This window comes from Symphodus melops (genome assembly GCF_947650265.1).
Source record: "Symphodus melops genome assembly, chromosome: 8".
In the NCBI taxonomy this organism is placed as follows: Eukaryota; Metazoa; Chordata; class Actinopteri; order Labriformes; family Labridae; genus Symphodus; species Symphodus melops.
The window spans coordinates 867,768-890,582 of record NC_136698.1 but is presented as its reverse complement, the minus strand read 5'-3'; the positions used below and the strand labels follow the sequence as shown (position 1 = coordinate 890,582).

Genomic DNA, 22,815 nt, shown 5'->3' with positions numbered 1-22,815 from the left:
AAGAGGTTCTGGCTTTGGTTCTGATTAAACCGGCCTCTCACGCTCCTCGCAGGAACAACAATCAAGTGTTTCATAAAAGCTCTCCGTCCTGTATCCGACCGGCTGCTGGCATGTAATCCATCTTCATAATTATTCACGGCAGGTTATTACTTTTCCCAAAAACATACTCCCGTCTCTCTCCGGCAACGCAACACAAAGCTAGCATCGCATGCTAGGTTATTCCCACGGGGGTCCTGCAGAGCGGCCTGCCAGGATCAACGTGAGGTTTGGCAGCGGGCTGAGCGCGGGTTAACCAAGTGTTTGCAGTAACAGCTCGGCCTGTCTGTCAGAGATCAGTGAACCTGGAGACTCACTAACACGTCTGCATGATGGTGCAGGAGAGACGTCGCCCCTCCGGCCTTCCCGTCCCCTCAACACTCTGCTGTTTGTCAGAGGTCAAGGAGGGTCAAGCCTGACATTAAAGAGCGAGATTTAAGATAACAAGCTGTGCTCTTAGTTCATCCTCAAACATGTTTTCCATTTACTTTTTCATTGTTCCCGTAACATCCAGAACTTTATTCCCATGTGGAATAAATACAATCGTAAATAAATAACGACATGAGGCAGAGTCTGAAAAGACGACTGAAGAAATCAATTCAATCATCAGAAAATGATAAAAGACTCCGTTTGTCGAAATCGACTGAGAACAAAGAACGTTAAACAGGCCGTGACACGTCAGCTTTTCATTAAATCGATTTCATACAAATATTAAAGTTAATAAGTTCATCTGAGACAGATGTCGCTCCAAGCTGCACAGAGGATAAACTCTGAGCTGTTTATGAACAATGTCTTCACAGGCTGCTATGATTACATTTCTTAATGCAACACACACACACACACACACACACACACACACACACACACACACACACACACACACACACACACACACACACACACACACACACACACACACACACACACACACACACACACACACACACACACACACACACACACACACACACACACACACACACACACACACACACACACACACACACACACACACACACACACACACACACGAACACACACAGAGTTTGTCTGCAGGTGATCAGCCAGCCCAAACAACATGGCTATGACTCAGGAGGAAAAACACAGGGAGTCAAGGCAGAGGAGGAGGAGGAGGAGGGGGAGAAGAAGGAGGAAGAGGAGGAGGAGGAGGAGGAGGAGGAGGAGGAAGGATGGTGAGGAGGAGGAGGAGAAAGGAGGTTAGAAGGAGGCGAGCTAACAAAACTATGGAGAGCAAAACCAGAACACAAACACAGAGGTTATTAACATAAACTGTAGCAGTGTGAGCAAAGTCTGAAAACATAAACACAAACCATAATCTGCGCACACACACACACACACACACACACACACACACACACACACACACACACACACACACACACACACACACACACACACACACACACACACACACACACACACACACACACACACACACACACACACACACACACACACACACACACACACACAGTATGATAAATGAAAGTAATGACGCCTGAGGGATGTATCATTATGAAACTAGAGGGCGTCAGCCTGCATTAATATGCACAGGTGAAAACGACAGGTAAGAATCTGTTCAAATCTTCCATGATTTCTGCCGGAGACTCGGAGGTGATATTCCCGTCACATCCTGATGGAAACTGTTCTCCTGCTCTGTGATCCACTCGATCAAAGTCCAAACCGCTACCTCGTTCATTAAACATACGACACGCTGTGTGCCTCTGCCTGTCCCCGCAGGTTTTATGGTCTCATTGTTTTACGTGTGTAAAGTTATCTGGAACATGCGTGGAGCCCGTGTTTATTTAAGGTACCACACCTCGTCTTCAATCCACTGCAGGCAGCCTCAAAGTTCTTTATTTCAGGGAAACGAAAACGAAAAAGGAAAAGAAAGTGTTTTGAAGGACAGTGTGAAGGAGAAAGATGAAGCCACTCGTATTCCTACAATTTATTTTATCTGCTGCAGAGACAAGACGAGTCCACACACACACCTTTCACTGCATCTACACACACACACACACACACACACACACGTCCTGCTTCCTCCCCGTGACTTTGATCATGGCCACAGAATATCATAAAAGTATTCAACAAACACACGCAGCACATTTCCTCCCAAACAGGATGTCCTGATCACGTTTCACTGATCCCAAACCCAGTCTTTTATTAGTTACAAGTGTGATCCAACATTTGGATTTCCAGTGTAATACAGCTGCACACACACACGCACACACACTTACGCACATGCACGGCTGCATGAGGCCTATTTTTCACAAGTTTTGAGCTCTTAATAATCTTCCTCAGCAGCAGCATGCAGCGATCATTTAGGGCTTTGCAGAAAACTTAAAAAAAAACCCTCCTGATATTTGAGGAGCTGCATGTGTGTGAACACAAACAGACACATTGTGTTTATTTTGTGAACCCGCAGAGATTTGATTGACGTCTCAGTAAAGCAGTGTTGTAATTATACCTTTCACCTGGATGGCAGAAACGATTTTATGAGCTAAAATTAGAAAATCACAAATAACGGCTGCCGTGTTTCATGTTTACAGACGGGAGACGATGAAAAGGGACGGAAATAAGAGCAGCGTTTAAGACCGTCACTGACGTGTGTTTGCTGGAGGAAGACAAAGAAGAAGAAGAGATTTCAACCCCAGAGACAACAGAACATGTATCTGCACATTGTTGTCTTGGTGACGTTACACACACACACACACACACACACACACAGGTGTCCAAAAAGTGTATCTAACACTGCAACATGTCAGTAACAGGCATGAACTAATGTAACGCTCTCTCTCTGTCACAGCTCGTCACAGCTCGCGTGTTTAATTCCCTCAGGATTAAACCGATATCTCAACTTACATGCTTTAATCCCGGGCGTGTCCCTGCCCTGTGGGTGCGCGAGTGAGTGAGTGTGTGTGTGCGCGAGCGAGTGTGCGGCGTAATCACAAGTTTCAGTCACATCTACAAGCCCAGATTGCCTCTGGTGAAAAAAAACTTTAAGAAATCACAAGGCTGGGGAGTGTTTGCAGAGGAGAGGAGAGGTTTATGTTGAGTGTGAGAACATTAGGCTGAGGTGAAGACATCTTCAGTTTGTGGTTTTATTTTGATACCGGTTGCTTCAAAAGTGAACTGACTGAACTCGCCATCGTCCTTTAGACAGACACCTTGTTCATAATCCTTTCTTTAGTAGAAGAAGAAGAACTTTGTGTAAAATGGTTCACATTCACTGCAGGAGACCTTGTGCACGCTCTTAACTCCTGCAGAGATCAACAGTGCAGGTATTAGAATATTATCACATGCAGAATATTTTGTGAATGAATGGGATGTTGAAATGCAGAGTGAAGCATCCAATCAGAGCGGTCAGAAGATTAAAATAGTGCTTTATAAATGTTGTTTCTGTTTCCTAAAGGTAGCGTGCGTGGAGTTGATCATGCACGTTCTGTGACTGGTGTTTTTGTGTTTCGTGCTCCTGTTGTTGGAGGAAGCAGGATGTTTTGTTCGAAGCTCCTTGGCTGGCCACTGCCCAAAGGTTAATAACCCCCAATCAGGACAGGGAGGGACGGCCGCAGTGACCTCCAAACACACACACACACACATACACAAATATGAAACGCACACACATGAGTGTAAACACAGCCGAGACGGTCAGAGCACGCCTGCCGCATGTACACGCTGTAAAACCTGTCACACCCGCTCAAACACACAGGCAGCTCGTTAAAACGTGTGTTGACACAGTTTGTGTGTGTAGACTAACTGTGACATGAAACACACGCACACACACACACACACACACACTCTAGCACACACACACACACACACACTCTAGCGCACACACACTCTAGCGCACACACACACACACACACACACACACACACACACACACACACACACACACACACACACACACACACACACACACACACACACACACACACACACACACACACACACACACACACACACACACACACACACACACACACACACACACTCTACCTAGTGCAGTATCTGGTCTCAGATCAGCACTCGGTGAAGGAGGTCAGGCGAGCACCTCACACCTGCCAAACACGCAGCATGTTTTGGGAGTCTTGCTGCTGATTGGTCGACCTCGTTTTACCAGCAGAGAGAGAGAGAGGTAGTGAAAGTGGTGGGTTTCCTAAACTCGCTTCCGTCCCACAAAAGCTTTTTTTGTAACTTTTATAAAGTTTTATATAATCCAAGTGGGCCTTAAGAGTCTCTTCCACCCGTGCATGAAATCAGTCACACATTTTTCAAAAACTCTGTCGGCTTCCAGAAATAAAGATCAATCCACCCGGGTTGCTGTATCTACTGTAAGCTGCTTATCTTGAGCGGGGTCAAAGGTCGTCTGCAGCCTCTGCAGAAATGCTTAGTGGAAATGTGCAAAAATCTGTTGTAGTTTTGAGTCAGAGGAGCGCTCTGCTTCCGTGTCAGAACCCGACATGAGGTCGCTTGATATGCACGAGGACTTACAGCGAAGCGTTACGTCAAAGGATGAGTTTTAAATGTGCAGGAATTTACATTTTAATCACCAATAGCTCCCAACATGAGGCTGACACTCAAATAAACCACATTAGAATGTGTGCCAACTTTTGATATTCAATGACTTTATTTTCCTCATGCTCACATGTGACTCCCCCTCAGGTGATTCGATGTTGCTCTGTAGTTGAATAGGATTTATAGCTGCTATATTTAACTGCATGATGGAGGCACCAGCTGTGCTGTAGTCACAACACCTCGCAGACTCTGATGTTGTTGACCTTGCTTTTTCAGATCAGGTCCAGATTTCATTTCCAACCCTGGAGTGCACATTACAGTTTGTACACCCAACATGCTGACTGAACTCCATCTGGATATGAATGAACATCATTCATTTGCATTCATTGATTATGGAATATGGTATAACAGATGACATGAAGTAATGTCACCTGCGTACATGTGTTTGCAGAGACTCTGTCCTCTGACTGGATTTTACTGTTCTGCTTTGTTCTGGTTGACTCGGGATGTTTCTGGGTGGGAGCTGCTGTGTTTCCTTCAGCCAATGAGAGCGCAGCAGGTGAGTTTAGGAGTGGATACAGTCCAACGTCTAAGCTCGGTCCTAAACGAGGGTGAACCTTATGTTGGCTTTTACCCGTGTACGTGAAGTTGGTCTGCTTGCTGTTGGACAGGCAGGCGACAAACTCAACTTGTCAACGGCAACAAATGTTCTTTGGTAGCTTGCAGCGTAAGAAATGTAGGTTTACAAGCTGCAACGAACGTTTCTACTGACTCTTTATGTTAAAAAAAAAAGAGAATGTAATCTTACTTTCTGATTTAGGAAACAAACTAATTTTAAGCAGCCAGCGTTGTGCTGACAGAGTTATACTGAGGGAGTATTCAGAGACAGACTGATTAACATTATCTTTATTCACAGCCGCCAGACGTTTCATTTCCTGCTGAAGTTCCTTTCGACTCTGACAGCAGCAGTCAGATTCAAGCTGCAGGTTTCTGCTTGTAGCATTCCAGCTCTTCTCTATCTGTCCTTGTATTTCAGAGGTAACTCAGCTCCTCACTCACACTGGGAAACAATATGAAACTTCAGAACTCGTCACAACAGAACATAATACATAAACACTGATCGAACTGTTCTATCAATAACACAGCCTCAGAGGAAACTACAACACAACAGACTGCCTCCAAAGCTGTTTGTGAGCAGATAGCTTGCAACACACACACACACACACACACACACGTGCGCAGACATGCCTTAAGGTTATATACTATTCTTTAAGCCCTTCACACCTCTGCACCATTAAGAGTTAGCTTACGAGGAAAGCATCAGTCGCTGTAGACTGGCTGAAGCTCAAGTTAACAGGCCAGCTCGCCCCGCTCTACAACCCGGATGTAAACAAGCACAGAGGACAGATTCAGTTACAGTAGGGGCAGCACTGCTTGTTATTGTTTTTTAATCTCTAAATTGAAGATAAAGTTGCGTGTATAGGCTGAGTCTGACATGTGGATGCTAACCTGCAGAGAAGACTGAAGGTTGGTGGTGCTAGCGCTGCTACATTTGACAATTTTGAATAAGCTGTGCTCAATTTTGAGCTTGAGTTTTCTCACCTTTAGACAAGTCGTCGGTTAAACTGAATTTTAAATATCCTGTTAACCGATTGGCTGAGAACATCCCTGTAATCTGATTATTTACGTAACAAAAGATGAATATTTGGCAGCAGTGCACGGATACAAAAGTGCCACAAAAATGCTGAAATGAAATGCTGATTTTACCCCCAACATCACAGAGAACAGAAGGATGGCAGGAGGAGCAGAGGCAGAAGAATAAGGAACATGAAGTAAAGGTTCTGTCAGTAAACGGGTAGATTAATGTGGCTTCAGCTCAGTGTGATATCAGCACATCACTCAGCTCTGATGAGAAAAGAAGGGGGCTGAAACAGAGAGACATAATGCAGCACTAAGCAGCGACGGAGTGATGGATTTTCTTCATTAATGAAGCCGCGAACCAGACACTGACTCTCGCTTTTTCTTTTTTCTTTTTCAGGGTTTAATAGACTGACAGCTTGGTTTAAAAGCTGCTTTTAAGACACTGAAGCACGGCTTGATGAGGCGACTCCTGACCTCACATCAAAAACTGACCTCACCGCTGAAAAAACTTAAAAACACAGGGAAGGTTTGAGGCTTAGTTAAGCTTCCCTGTCATCTTGTGTGTGGTTTAAAGTCCTCCTGAAGCCGTCGCTCAACACAGCAAGACCGTAATAAACACCATTTACATGCACTGATGTATAGGACCCTTCAGTTCTGTTTAATGAGAGCTTCATAATTAATGCCATTCAGCCTCCTGCATCTGCCTCCCCATTAACACCTTTTCAGGCGCCCTGAAACTGCACACATTAGCCATTTGAGCTCCATCAATCAGCTCCTTGGGCCGTGCAGGGGCGGGGTGACAATCAGCCGGGAGTCCCAGGGGTCGTTCTGGCTGGACGGCTCCTTAAGCTGATCTCCAAAGCTGGTTTAAAAAAAAAAAAAAAAAAAAGGGAGTGGGGGAGGAACTCGCTCTCCCATATCATGGCGAGGGAGGGAGGCAGGTTTAATGGTTAACCAAACATAAACCTAATGAGCAGGAAAGAGTCAAGAGCCAAGGCTTCTGTTGGGACAGGCCGTGAAACAACCTCGAGTTTGAAATGCATCTACTGCCAATACCTGATAGTGTTTTATAGCTTGCAGCAGATTTAAGTTAAAAGTACGACTGCATAGGCTTCTGCTTCCAGCCTTCACAAACTTAAGATGTTTCCAACATCAATAAAAAAAAGCTTCCAAATTGTATCAGCGCAGAGGATGTCGAAGACGATGATATATTTTCCCCAGCTCCTTTGGCTGACTCGGGCTATGCGATACGAGACACAGTCAGTCAAAAGAATAATTTCCCAACCTGCATTAAACGCTTCATGTTCAAGATGAAGAGGAGAGCTCTGCAGTAACTCGATAGTGCTCTTCAGAGACATGAACGTCAAACATTTAACTGCATGTGTGGACGCTAATACAAGCGTGGAGAAGGGCTGCTCAAATCGTCTGGAGATGGCTCCGTTTGGCTGAGTCCAACCTTGAGCGTTTCCACTATTTGTCTTGAATCTATGGCAACTGACAAAGGAGAAGGAACACTGGTTTGTATCAGCATCTCAAGCTTTGGAACAACGTATGTGGAAGAGATACGCACGGTTTGAAAACACGTCATGGGTAGCTGAAGCTCAAACATGCAAAGTGTTTAATCATAATTCCAGTAGTACAAAACTTTTTACTAGGTCACATGTCAATTAAAATCCTGTTCCTCTCACGTGTCTCTAGTCTGTCTACAAACCCCCCAATGATGAGAAAAGTCCATCCTCTCCGTCTCCTGCCTGCTCCACTTTTCAGAAAAGCTGAGTGATATTCCCTTCATGACATCACAAAGGGCAGTAGCCCCTCCCCCAGGTGGGTGACAGTCCCACAGCTAGGTGTTTGTTCTGCGCTCTGAGTCTGCCTTCTCACCGTAAACAATAGGACATGGAGCCAGAAAGCAGCGAGTACACCCGAGCCCTTCCAGAGAGGGGGCGTGGCCAGACACAGCTCATTTACATATTTAAAGCTACAGACACAGAAACAGCCTGTTCTGAGCAGAGCTGAAGTAGACAATCACTCCAATGATTCCCCTTTCGTCTACAACATCATCTGTCTGTTATTTCTAACACTCTGAATCCCTAACGTGTGCCAAGTCTGATCTGATTGGTCGGCCGATCTGCTCTCTCGTAATCAGTCAGTCACTTGGCTTTGTTCTCTGATATGTCCCACCCCCTTTTACCATATTGGGAATGCTACAGTCAGTCCGAGGGGAGCTTGTGTTTGCTACAACGAGCCATTGTGCTTGGATCAGTGACATCAGGGGGTTTGTGATGTCACAACACATATTTTCAACGAGGGGGGGAGACGGACCGAGCGTTAAATGCGGCTATTGCTAATGCTAAAAGGAGGATGTGGGAGAAGCCGCGTTTCCTTGGACTTTGAATTTTTACACACAGATTAGTCTAAACATGCAGAAGACAGCTGCAAACCCACTAAAGAGCAAATCAAACCAGAACAAGAAGAATACGGGAGCTTTAAAGAGGGCAACTAGTGGCAGCGACTTTAAGAAATCGTTTTGTGAATATGATGTGAAAACTAGAGAAGAAAGACTTGAGCTAATGCTAGCTCTGTGACAGACGACGATAAGAAACTGCAAGTCTATATGACCTTACAATAAAGAGACCTGAGCGCTTACAGCTTTACAGGTCTCTTAGTATTTCTCTATTCGTAAGAATCTCTCAGTATTAAGATGTATTCTCATCTTTGAGCCTTTCTAAGACCTTATTCACTTTTTTTTTTTTTGCCAGTCTGAACACAAAAAGCCACATGAGATCAAACAGTCGACTCAATCTGAATCTCTTAACACGATACCATCGACAATAACAACGACGTAGATCCAGCAGGACGTTAACTTCAGTCCGAGAAAGAAACCAGCAAGAATCAAAACAAACGTAGTCGAACAAGCCTGCAGACAAACTGCTCCGTAACAAATAATCACACTTCTCATTGGTTACCATAGAAACCAAAGTGGATCAGACCAGGTCAGTAGGGATCTGGTCACTTGTAGTCTGTAATGTGGACAGTCAGTCAGTTAGATCGGACTCTGATCAGATTTGGGCGACAGTCTGAACGAAGCCATACTGTCTCTGAACATCTCAGGATACGATTCAGATAGTGGGGCCAAATTCATCGGCCCAGATTTAGAAAAATTACCGAAAACTAAATCCAGTTATTTCATCTGCATAAGAAGAAAACTGGTCCATATCAACAGCATTAAAGTAGCGTTTGGTAGCAAGGTTATGGCTTAATGATACTCAAGCAACAAAATATGACCGAAAGATAAATCTGCTTGTCATCTGCATAAAAGCGAAGCCTCAAGCAAATGAAAATGCAACAGAATTGTTCCACATCTGTCTAGATAGGTAAAGCATCTAAACAAATGATTTTCTCTGTAACCTCGAGGATGCACTCACATTATGATATGAAAATCATGGCACGTCACAGACTTCAGGATTTTACTACGATTATCAATGAACCCCCTTCATGTGACCGCACGAAAACCTCAGAGGTTGAAATTTGTGCATTTCTTTGTGCAGAGATGACAGGTCAGATTTTATTATTATTAAAGTGCATATAAACCCGTGGAGGTTTTATTCACACAACTTCCTCCAGACCCTCCCATCACATAATGTTCAGGATTTTAAATCCTAAATATCAAACCGTTTGATAAAAATCAGGGCGGACCCCGATGTTCTTTGAGCAGATCAGGAACGTTCAGATCGGATATTTATTCGACTCACGTCGAGATAATCAGTTCAGAGAGGAAGAAGAAAGTAAAACTGGCTGTTCAGGTTGGCTTCAAGGACTGAGACTGTTTTAACATGTGACTGTATCTTAAACTGTAAAGCTGTAATCTGCTTTTATTTCATTCCTTCTTTAATGCCGTTATATATTCTCTGATTATGTTTTGCTGTCTGTTTTTTGTTGGTATTTCTGTTTTTAAAGTCTCGAGTGCCTCTTGTGTTTTCTTTTTGGCCCACTTCCTTAAAAACACAAGTGTCATAATGTCAACGGTGAAACATTCCTATTTTAACTGACAAAATCAAAGTCTGTTTTTATCTGACACTTCTTATAATTACTTTACGTTACTCTCATATCCAACCTCTCCTTTGTGAAGCTGCAAATATCTGAGTGTATATGCTTGGTGTATGTTTGATTTATTATGTTGAATTTGTGAAACCCTGTGTCCACCTGGTGTTTGTTTCTGAGTGCTTTTTAAAACAGTTGTTTTCAATAAGAAGAGAGCGTTTGCAGCCGCTCAAGTTAAAAATCAACTTTCAACTTTATCAGGATGGACGTGCAGTTCTTTGACTCTCAGCGAACAAACGCTTCATGCAAACACTCAAAAAAAACAAAAACCCTGTTTGGACACAGAGTTTATCTCAGGTAAAAAGGGATCCTTTAGGTTTGCTGGGTGTTTTGTTGTTTCATATATCGACTGTACTGTAAACTCAGATCATTCACATTAAGGCTGGAGATGTATATTTGCCTTTTATCCTTCCGTTTGCGGACGCCACAGTCTGCTTCAGTGTACTGTAACAGTTACCATTCTTGTGTCGTGTGTTCGCCTGTAACTGGAGGAGGACGGCAGGAAGCTTTCCTCTGTGTGTCTTTACTGGGCACGTACACACAGCATATTACGACCACCTAGCTTAACGTAGCTTAGTGTAGCTTAGCGTATTTGTTCTGATCACAGCCAGTCTTCCAAACAGACGCAGGGTACGCGGTGCTACGTTCAAAGCAAGTACATCTCCAGCTGCCTCGCTTATCACTCTTTGGCTTTGATGGTTTTTTTGGGCATCTTTGTGGCTTATCAGTTTATTTGTGCAACTGTCTTTACAATGCAGATTATTGCTTCTGTTAAATAAGAAGAGTTTAAAATGTCGGCCTAAACGTGTCAATGAATTTTTATTCTGAGCAGACTCACAGCTGGGAGGAGGAAGTTCCCTCCACCAACAAATCCAGACTGGTCTTAGTCTTGATCTCTAAAAGTCTCGGTTATTGTGGTCTTACAGCACTAATAGGGAATCTAGCAAAAAGTGATTACAGCAATACATGCATTGTTTCGATTCTCCTCCTTGAATGAGTTGCAGAGAAACTGATGACTTTAAGTTTCGATTATTAAGAAGGTGAGTCAGACAACACCCTGCTGATAAAGATAGGTGTGTTTACGACGACCCGACTGTCACGCCTCTGTCCGCCTCTGTCTTCTTTAGCTTCATTATTTTACTTTTCTCACTTTGATGCTTTTATAACTTTGTGTTTGTCTGAGGTTAAAATGAATTTAATTTGTGTTTAACACAGAATATAAATACTCTGTGCTCTATTATAAAAAGGGAGATTTATAAAGTTACAAAAGTAAATGTTGACAGCACAATGTTTAAAGAGTTTTACTAAAAGTGCGTTGACCTTTTGTGTTCAGCGTTGGGGGAGGAGCCCTGTCTGTACAAAATAAGAATAAACTGGACGAGGTTGTTAAACAAGATTACTGGGATGCATTTCTTACCTGACAGACCGGTTCACACAAAACTTAGGCAACAAGATGACAAGATCAGAATGGACCCTGATGTTCTTCAAAGAATACCAGAATCTGGTTGTTGATTACTTTGAGAGAGCTTCCAGACGACGATAAGAAACTGCAAGTATATATGACCTTACAATAAAGAGATCCGACCTGAGCGCTTACAGCTTTACAGGTCTCTATTTGTAAGAATTGATCTCTCAGTATTTACTCCGAGATGTGTTCTCATCTTTGAGCCTTTCTTAGTTTAGTTTAGTTTATTAGTTCATTTGAGCAGCAGACAAAATAATAGAACAGATTTACTCACAGGTAATAAAAGAAACAGGGAGAAGAATGCTCTCAAAAGGAGTAGGGTGAAGTTCCCAGAACTTATGTGACCCCTACCCCTGACTTATCAAACATGAAAGAGCAGTTTGTAACAATTTACTAGTGATCATTTCAATTATAAAGAAGAGAGGAATACAACATTTTTACCATCAATTAATCCTTTGATAGGTCCTTAATAACACCTATTTGATCATTTATGATCGTTCAAGTTTTAGAAAATGAAAAACCTTATTCACTTCTCTTTTTTTTTTGCCAGTCTGAACACAAAAAGCCACATGAGATCAGACAGATCCGACTCAATCTGAATCTCTTAACACGATACCATCGACAATAACAACGACGTAGATCCAGCAGGACGTTAACTTCAGTCCGAGAAAGAAACCAGCAAGAATCAAAACAAACGTAGTCGAACAAGCCTGCAGACAAACTGCTCCGTAACAAATAATCACACTTCTCTGTCATCCGTTTTACTGTTGTATTTGCTGGGCGAATCCTGTTACCATAGAAACCAAAGTGGATCAGACCAGGTCAGTAGGGATCTGGTCACTTGTAGTCTGTAATGTGGACAGTCAGTCAGTTAGATCGGACTCTGATCAGATTTGGGCGACAGTCTGAACGAAGCCATACTGTCTCTGAACATCTCAGGATAGGATTCAGACTGTGGGGCCAAATTCATCGGCCCAGATTTAGAAAAATTACCGGAAACTAAATCCAGTTATTTCATCTGCATAAGAAGAAAACTTTGGTAGCAAGGTCATGGCTTAATGATACTCAAGCAACAAAATATGACCCAAAGATAAATCTGCTTGTCATCTGCATAAAAGCGAAGCCTCAAGCAAATGAAAATGCAACAGAATTGTTCCACATCTGTCTAGATGGGTAAAGCATCTAAACAAATGATTTTCTCTGTAACCTCGAGGATGCACTCACGTTACGATTCACAAGACTTCCTCCAGACCCTCCCATAACGTAATGTTCAGGATTTCCATTCGTTTGATAAAAATCCGGGCGGACCCCGGCGTTCTTTGAGCAGATCAGGAACGTTCAGATCGGATCTTTATACGACTCACGTCGAGATAATCAGTTCAGAGCAGCGAGGAATCAGATCTTAGAATAGTCTGATCACCCTGCAGTCTAAGCCAGGCTTCAGTGCTCCCCTACCGGTCCCCAGAGCAGATGCTGGACTAAACTAGACCCCTATACCGCTTCAAACTAAAGATTTACCCAAACTGTTATTCACACTAGAAAATCGAACAGTAAGAAGTTGAATGAAAGGTCAGAAAGTGAAAAAAGATATTTAAACATATCTCACTGTGGAAGTGGGAGCGATATTAAGGATGGGATAAGGATGAACATAATTATTATTATTATTATTATATTATCAAATAATACTTGGATGTATATATGTATTATATTATATTATATATCAAGATGAAAGGTGAGTCTTACACGTGCATTAGTGTCTATTGCAGAACAATTGCAGAGATCTGTGTGGCGCTCTGAAGAAAAAGTAAAACTGGCTGTTCAGGTTGGCTTCAATGACTGAGACTGTTTTAACATGTGACTGTATCTTAAACTGTAAAGCTGTAATCTGTTTTTATTCATTTCATTCCTTCTTTAATGCCGTTATATATTCTCTGATTATGTTTTGCTGTCTGTTTTGATGTTTCATAATGTCGACGATGAAACATTCCTATTTTCTGTTTTTATCTGACACTTCTTAAATTACTTTACGTTACTCTCATATCCAACCTCTCCTTTGTGTTTCTTCTTTAGCTTGCGTTTGCAGCCGCTCAAGTTAAAAATCAACTTTCAACTTTATCAAGATGGACGTGCAGTTCTTATCTCAGGTAAAAGGGATCCTTTAGGTTTGCTGGGTGTTTTGTTGTTTCATGTATCGACTGTACTGTAAACTCAGATCATTCACATTAAGGCTGGAGATGTATATTTGCCTTTTATCCTTCCGTTTGCGTACGCCACAGTCTGCTTCAGTGTACTGTAACAGTTACCATTCTTGTGTCGTGTGTTCGCCTGTAACTGGAGGAGGACGGCAGTAAGCTTTCCTCTGTGTGTCTTTACTGGGCACGTACACAGCATATTACGACCACCTAGCTTAACGTAGCTTAGTGTAGCTTAGCGTATTTGTTCTGATCACAGCCAGTCTTCCAAACAGACGCAGGGTACGCGGTGCTACGTTCAAAGCAAGTACATCTCCAGCTGCCTCGCTTATCACTCTTTGGCTTTGATGGTTTTTTTGGGGACCTTTGTGGCTTATCAGTTTATTTGTGCAACTGTCTTTACAATGCAGATTATTGCTTCTGTTCAATAAAAAAGAGTTTAAAATGTCGGCCTAAACGTGTCAATGAATTTTTATTCTGAGCAGACTCACAGCTGGGAGGAGGAAGTTCCCTCCACCAACAAATCCAGACTGGTCTTAGTCTTGATCTCTAAAAGTCTTGGTTATTGTGGTCTTACAGCACTAATAGGGAATCTAGCAAAAAGTGATTACAGCAATACATGCATTGTTTCGATTCTCCTCCATGAATGAGTTGCAGAGAAACTGATGACTTTAAGTTTCGATTATTAAGAAGGTGAGTCAGACAACACCCTGCTGATAAAGATAGGTGTGTTTACGACGACCCGACTGTCACGCCTCTGTCACAGACCTCTGTCCGCCTCTGTCTTCTTTAGCTTCATTATTTTACTTTTCTCACTTTGATGCTTTTATAACTTTGTGTTTGTCTGGGGTTAAAATGAATTTAATGTGTGTTTAACACAGAATATAAATACTCTGTGCTCTATTATAAAAAGGGAGATTTATAAAGTTACAAAAGTAAATGTTGACAGCACAATGTTTAAAGAGTTTTACTAAAAGTGCGTTGACCTTTTGTGTTCAGCGTTGGGGGAGGAGCCCTGTCTGTACAAAATAAGAATAAACTGGACGAGGTTGTTAAACAAGATTACTGGGATGCATTTCTTACCTGACAGACCGGTTCACACAAAACTTAGGCAACAAGATGACAAGATCAGAATGGACCCTGATGTTCTTCAAAGAATACCAGAATCTGGTTGTTGATTACTTTGAGAGAGCTTCCAGACGACGATAAGAAACTGCAAGTATATATGACCTTACAATAAAGAGATCCGACCTGAGCGCTTACAGCTTTACAGGTCTCTATTTGTAAGAATTGATCTCTCAGTATTTACTCCGAGATGTATTCTCATCTTTGAGCCTTTCTTAGTTTAGTTTAGTTTATTAGTTCATTTGAGCAGCAGACAAAATAATAGAACAGATTTACTCACAGGTAATAAAAGAAACAGGGAGAAGAATGCTCTCAAAAGGAGTAGGGTGAAGTTCCCAGAACTTATGTGACCCCTACCCCTGACTTATCAAACATGAAAGAGCAGTTTGTAACAATTTACTAGTGATCATTTCAATTATAAAGAAGAGAGGAATACAACATTTTTACCATCAATTAATCCTTTGATAGGTCCTTAATAACACCTATTTGATCATTTATGATCGTTCAAGTTTTAGAAAATGAAAAACCTTATTCACTTCTTTTTTTTTTTTGCCAGTCTGAACACAAAAAGCCACATGAGATCAGACAGATCCGACTCAATCTGAATCTCTTAACACGATACCATCGACAATAACAACGACGTAGATCCAGCAGGACGTTAACTTCAGTCCGAGAAAGAAACCAGCAAGACTCAAAACAAACGTAGTCGAACAAGCCTGCAGACAAACTGCTCCGTAACAAATAATCACACTTCTCTGTCATCCGTTTTACTGTTGTATTTGCTGGGCGAATCCTGTTACCATAGAAACCAAAGTGGATCAGACCAGGTCAGTAGGGATCTGGTCACTTGTAGTCTGTAATGTGGACAGTCAGTCAGTTAGATCGGACTCTGATCAGATTTGGGCGACAGTCTGAACGAAGCCATACTGTCTCTGAACATCTCAGGATAGGATTCAGACTGTGGGGCCAAATCATCGGCCCAGATTTAGAAAAATTACCGGAAACTAAATCCAGTTATTTCATCTGCATAAGAAGAAAACTTTGGTAGCAAGGTCATGGCTTAATGATACTCAAGCAACAAAATATGACCCAAAGATAAATCTGCTTGTCATCTGCATAAAAGCGAAGCCTCAAGCAAATGAAAATGCAACAGAATTGTTCCACATCTGTCTAGATGGGTAAAGCATCTAAACAAATGATTTTCTCTGTAACCTCGAGGATGCACTCACGTTACGATTCACAAGACTTCCTCCAGACCCTCCCATAACGTAATGTTCAGGATTTCCATTCGTTTGATAAAAATCCGGGCGGACCCCGGCGTTCTTTGAGCAGATCAGGAACGTTCAGATCGGATCTTTATACGACTCACGTCGAGATAATCAGTTCAGAGCAGCGAGGAATCAGATCTTAGAATAGTCTGATCACCCTGCAGTCTAAGCCAGGCTTCAGTGCTCCCCTACCGGTCCCCAGAGCAGATGCTGGACTAAACTAGACCCCTATACCGCTTCAAACTAAAGATTTACCCAAACTGTTATTCACACTAGAAAATCGAACAGTAAGAAGTTGAATGAAAGGTCAGAAAGTGAAAAAAGATATTTAAACATATCTCACTGTGGAAGTGGGAGCGATATTAAGGATGGGATAAGGATGAACATAATTATTATTATTATTATTATATTATCAAATAATACTTGGATGTATATATGTATTATATTATATTATATATCAAGATGAAAGGTGAGTCTTACACGTGCATTAGTGTCTATTGCAGAACAATTGCAGAGATCTGTGTGGCGCTCTGAAGAAAAAGTAAAACTGGCTGTTCAGGTTGGCTTCAATGACTGAGACTGTTTTAACATGTGACTGTATCTTAAACTGTAAAGCTGTAATCTGTTTTTATTCATTTCATTCCTTCTTTAATGCCGTTATATATTCTCTGATTATGTTTTGCTGTCTGTTTTGATGTTTCATAATGTCGACGATGAAACATTCCTATTTTCTGTTTTTATCTGACACTTCTTAAATTACTTTACGTTACTCTCATATCCAACCTCTCCTTTGTGTTTCTTCTTTAGCTTGCGTTTGCAGCCGCTCAAGTTAAAAATCAACTTTCAACTTTATCAAGATGGACGTGCAGTTCTTATCTCAGGTAAAAGGGATCCTTTAGGTTTGCTGGGTGTTTTGTTGTTTCATGTATCGACTGTACTGTAAACTCAGATCATTCACATTAAGGCTGGAGATGTATATTTGCCTTTTATCCTTCCGTTTGCGGACGCCACAGTCTGCTTCAACAGTGTACTGTAACAGTTACCATTCTTGTGTCGTGTGTTCGCCTGTAACTGGAGGAGGACGGCAGTAAGCTTTCCTCTGTGTGTCTTTACTGGGCACGTACACAGCATATTACGACCACCTAGCTTAACGTAGCTTAGTGTAGCTTAGCGTATTTGTTCTGATCACAGCCAGTCTTCCAAACAGACGCAGGGTACGCGGTGCTACGTTCAAAGCAAGTACATCTCCAGCTGCCTCGCTTATCACTCTTTGGCTTTGATGGTTTTTTTAGGGGACCTTTGTGGCTTATCAGTTTATTTGTGCAACTGTCTTTACAATGCAGATTATTGCTTCTGTTAAATAAAAAGAGTTTAAAATGTCGGCCTAAAGGTGTCAATGAATTTTTATTCTAAGCAGACTCACAGCTGGGAGGAGGAAGTTCCCTCCACCAACAAATCCAGACTGGTCTTAGTCTTGATCTCTAAAAGTCTCGGTTATTGTGGTCTTACAGCACTAATAGGGAATCTAGCAAAAAGTGATTACAGCAATACATGCATTGTTTCGATTCTCCTCCTTGAATGAGTTGCAGAGAAACTGATGACTTTAAGTTTCGATTATAAAGAAGGTGAGTCAGATGACACCCTGCTGATAAAGATAGGTGTGTTTACGACGACCCGACTGTCACGCCTCTGTCACAGACCTCTGTCCGCCTCTGTCTTCTTTAGCTTCATTATTTTACTTTTCTCACTTTGATGCTTTTATAACTTTGTGTTTGTCTGAGGTTAAAATGAATTTAATGTGTGTTTAACACAGAATATAAATACTCTGTGCTCTATTATAAAAAGGGAGATTTATAAAGTTACAAAAGTAAATGTTGACAGCACAATGTTTAAAGAGTTTTACTAAAAGTGCGTTGACCTTTTGTGTTCAGCGTTGGGGGAGGAGCCCTGTCTGTACAAAATAAGAATAAACTGGACGAGGTTGTTAAACAAGATTACTGGGATGCATTTCTTACCTGACAGACCGGTTCACACAAAACTTAGGCAACAAGATGACAAGATCAGAATGGACCCTGATGTTCTTCAAAGAATACCAGAATCTGGTTGTTGATTACTTTGAGAGAGCTTCCAGACGACGATAAGAAACTGCAAGTATATATGACCTTACAATAAAGAGATCCGACCTGAGCGCTTACAGCTTTACAGGTCTCTATTTGTAAGAATTGATCTCTCAGTATTTACTCCGAGATGTATTCTCATCTTTGAGCCTTTCTTAGTTTAGTTTAGTTTATTAGTTCATTTGAGCAGCAGACAAAATAATAGAACAGATTTACTCACAGGTAATAAAAGAAACAGGGAGAAGAATGCTCTCAAAAGGAGTAGGGTGAAGTTCCCAGAACTTATGTGACCCCTACCCCTGACTTATCAAACATGAAAGAGCAGTTTGTAACAATTTACTAGTGATCATTTCAATTATAAAGAAGAGAGGAATACAACATTTTTACCATCAATTAATCCTTTGATAGGTCCTTAATAACACCTATTTGATCATTTATGATCGTTCAAGTTTTAGAAAATGAAAAACCTTATTCACTTCTTTTTTTTTTTTGCCAGTCTGAACACAAAAAGCCACATGAGATCAGACAGATCCGACTCAATCTGAATCTCTTAACACGATACCATCGACAATAACAACGACGTAGATCCAGCAGGACGTTAACTTCAGTCCGAGAAAGAAACCAGCAAGAATCAAAACAAACGTAGTCGAACAAGCCTGCAGACAAACTGCTCCGTAACAAATAATCACACTTCTCTGTCATCCGTTTTACTGTTGTATTTGCTGGGCGAATCCTGTTACCATAGAAACCAAAGTGGATCAGACCAGGTCAGTAGGGATCTGGTCACTTGTAGTCTGTAATGTGGACAGTCAGTCAGTTAGATCGGACTCTGATCAGATTTGGGCGACAGTCTGAACGAAGCCATACTGTCTCTGAACATCTCAGGATACGATTCAGACTGTGGGGCCAAATTCATCGGCCCAGATTTAGAAAAATTACCGGAAACTAAATCCAGTTATTTCATCTGCATAAGAAGAAAACTTTGGTAGCAAGGTCATGGCTTAATGATACTCAAGCAACAAAATATGACCCAAAGATAAATCTGCTTGTCATCTGCATAAAAGCGAAGCCTCAAGCAAATGAAAATGCAACAGAATTGTTCCACATCTGTCTAGATGGGTAAAGCATCTAAACAAATGATTTTCTCTGTAACCTCGAGGATGCACTCACGTTACGATTCACAAGACTTCCTCCAGACCCTCCCATAACGTAATGTTCAGGATTTCCATTCGTTTGATAAAAATCCGGGCGGACCCCGGCGTTCTTTGAGCAGATCAGGAACGTTCAGATCGGATCTTTATACGACTCACGTCGAGATAATCAGTTCAGAGCAGCGAGGAATCAGATCTTAGAATAGTCTGATCACCCTGCAGTCTAAGCCAGGCTTCAGTGCTCCCCTACCGGTCCCCAGAGCAGATGCTGGACTAAACTAGACCCCTATACCGCTTCAAACTAAAGATTTACCCAAACTGTTATTCACACTAGAAAATCGAACAGTAAGAAGTTGAATGAAAGGTCAGAAAGTGAAAAAAGATATTTAAACATATCTCACTGTGGAAGTGGGAGCGATATTAAGGATGGGATAAGGATGAACATAATTATTATTATTATTATTATATTATCAAATAATACTTGGATGTATATATGTATTATATTATATTATATATCAAGATGAAAGGTGAGTCTTACACGTGCATTAGTGTCTATTGCAGAACAATTGCAGAGATCTGTGTGGCGCTCTGAAGAAAAAGTAAAACTGGCTTTTCAGGTTGGCTTCAATGACTGAGACTGTTTTAACATGTGACTGTATCTTAAACTGTAAAGCTGTAATCTGTTTTTATTCATTTCATTCCTTCTTTAATGCCGTTATATATTCTCTGATTATGTTTTGCTGTCTGTTTTGATGTTTCATAATGTCGACGATGAAACATTCCTATTTTCTGTTTTTATCTGACACTTCTTAAATTACTTTACGTTACTCTCATATCCAACCTCTCCTTTGTGTTTCTTCTTTAGCTTGCGTTTGCAGCCGCTCAAGTTAAAAATCAACTTTCAACTTTATCAAGATGGACGTGCAGTTCTTATCTCAGGTAAAAGGGATCCTTTAGGTTTGCTGGGTGTTTTGTTGTTTCATGTATCGACTGTACTGTAAACTCAGATCATTCACATTAAGGCTGGAGATGTATATTTGCCTTTTATCCTTCCGTTTGCGGACGCCACAGTCTGCTTCAGTGTACTGTAACAGTTAGCATTCTTGTGTCGTCTGTTCACCTGTAACTGGAGGAGGACGGCAGTAAGCTTTCCTCTGTGTGTCTTTACTGGGCACGTACACAGCATATTACGACCACCTAGCTTAACGTAGCTTAGTGTAGCTTAGCGTATTTGTTCTGATCACAGCCAGTCTTCCAAACAGACGCAGGGTACGCGGTGCTACGTTCAAAGCAAGTACATTTCCAGCTGCCTCGCTTATCACTCTTTGGCTTTGATGGTTTTTTTGGGGCATCTTTGTGGCTTATCAGTTTATTTGTGCAACTGTCTTTACAATGCAGATTATTGCTTCTGTTAAATAAAAAGAGTTTATAATGTCGGCCTAAAGGTGTCAATGAATTTTTATTCTAAGCAGACTCACAGCTGGGAGGAGGAAGTTCCCTCCACCAACAAATCCAGACTGGTCTTAGTCTTAATCTCTAAAAGTCTCGGTTATTGTGGTCTTACAGCACTAATAGGGAATCTAGCAAAAAGTGATTACAGCAATACATGCATTGTTTCGATTCTCCTCCTTGAATGAGTTGCAGAGAAACTGATGACTTTAAGTTTCGATTATGAAGAAGGTGAGTCAGACAACACCCTGCTGATAAAGATAGGTGTGTTTACGACGACCTGACTGTCACGCCTCTGTCACAGACATTTAAAGCTGCTGCTGCTGCACATCATCATCATCATCATCATCATCACAGAGAGCTGAAGAGACTGTCAGCAGACAGAAACATCAAGAGACTAAATCATCTTCAGAAAACCACTGAGAGGAAGAAACAGCAGAAAGATGAAGTGAGTATCTGAGCTGCATACGAATGTTTACATCTCTGATTATTCTGAACTTTTAGTCTTTTTCTTCTTTAGCTTCATTATTTTACTTTTCTCACTTTGATGCTTTTATAACTTTGTGTTTGTCTGGGGTTAAAATGAATTTAATTTGTGTTTAACACAGAATATAAATCCTCTGTGCTCTATTATAAAAAGGGAGATTTATAAAGTTACAAAAGTAAATGTTGACAGCACAATGTTTAAAGAGTTTTACTAAAAGTGCGTTGACCTTTTGTGTTCAGCGTTGGGGGAGGAGCCCTGTCTGTACAAAATAAGAATAAACTGGATGAGGTTGTTAAACAAGATTACTGGGATGCATTTCTTACCTGACAGACCGGTTCACACAAAACTTAGGCAACAAGATGACAAGATCAGAATGACCCAGATGTGGGACTAAAGAAGGCGTCACTTCCTTTGTGCCACGCAGTAATCAGCTGTTTAATAACACTGATCGTACATTTCCCCCATAGAGCAATAAAGTTTTCCTTCAATGAATCATACTCAGGTTGAAGAGGAAGGTTGTTATCAGCTGCAGCTTTCAGTGTTAACATTTGGTGCAGAAGCCTTTGTTTGCAATAACAGAGGTCAAACGTTTCCTGTAGTTCCTGACCAGGTTTGCACTCACTGTAACAGAATCTTGTCCCACTCGTCCACACAGATCTTCTCTAGATCTGTCAGGTTTCTGGGCTGTCGCTGGGCCAAAGATTTTCTCTGGGATTTAGCTCAGGAGACTGGCCTCTCCAGAACCTTGATATGGTTCTCACGGAGCCACTCCTTGGTTATCCTGGCTGTGTGCTTCGGGTCATTGTCATGTTGGAAGTCCCAGCCACGACTCATCTTTAACACTCTGACTGAGGGAAGGAAGTTGTTGCATACATGACCACATTGATCCTCTCCTCAATTCAGTCGTCCTGTCCCCCATAGCGTGACGTCCCCCCCCATGCTTCACAGTAGGGATGCTGTTCTTGGGATGGTACTCATCCTTCTTTTTCCTCCAAACACGACGAGGGAAGTTTAGAACAAACGTTCTACTTCGGTCTCTTCTGACCACATGACGTTCTCTCATGTCTCCTCGGGATCATCCAGGTGGTCATTTACAAACTTCAGACGGGCCTGGACTTGAGGAGGGGAACCTTCATGCCATGCGTGATTTTAAACCATGCAGCGTAGAGCTCTACTGACAGTAACCTTTGAATCTGGTCCCAGCTCTCGTCAGGTCATTGACCAGCTCCTCCCGTGTAGGT

General features: G+C 41.7%; 1 protein-coding gene across 3 annotated transcripts in view; it reads right to left on the bottom strand.

Moving 5' to 3' along the window:
• The window catches only part of LOC306828674 (microtubule-associated serine/threonine-protein kinase 2-like), a 53,314-nt gene that overhangs the window by 20,154 nt on the left and 10,345 nt on the right, over window positions 1–22,815 (bottom strand). The window lies entirely within an intron of this gene.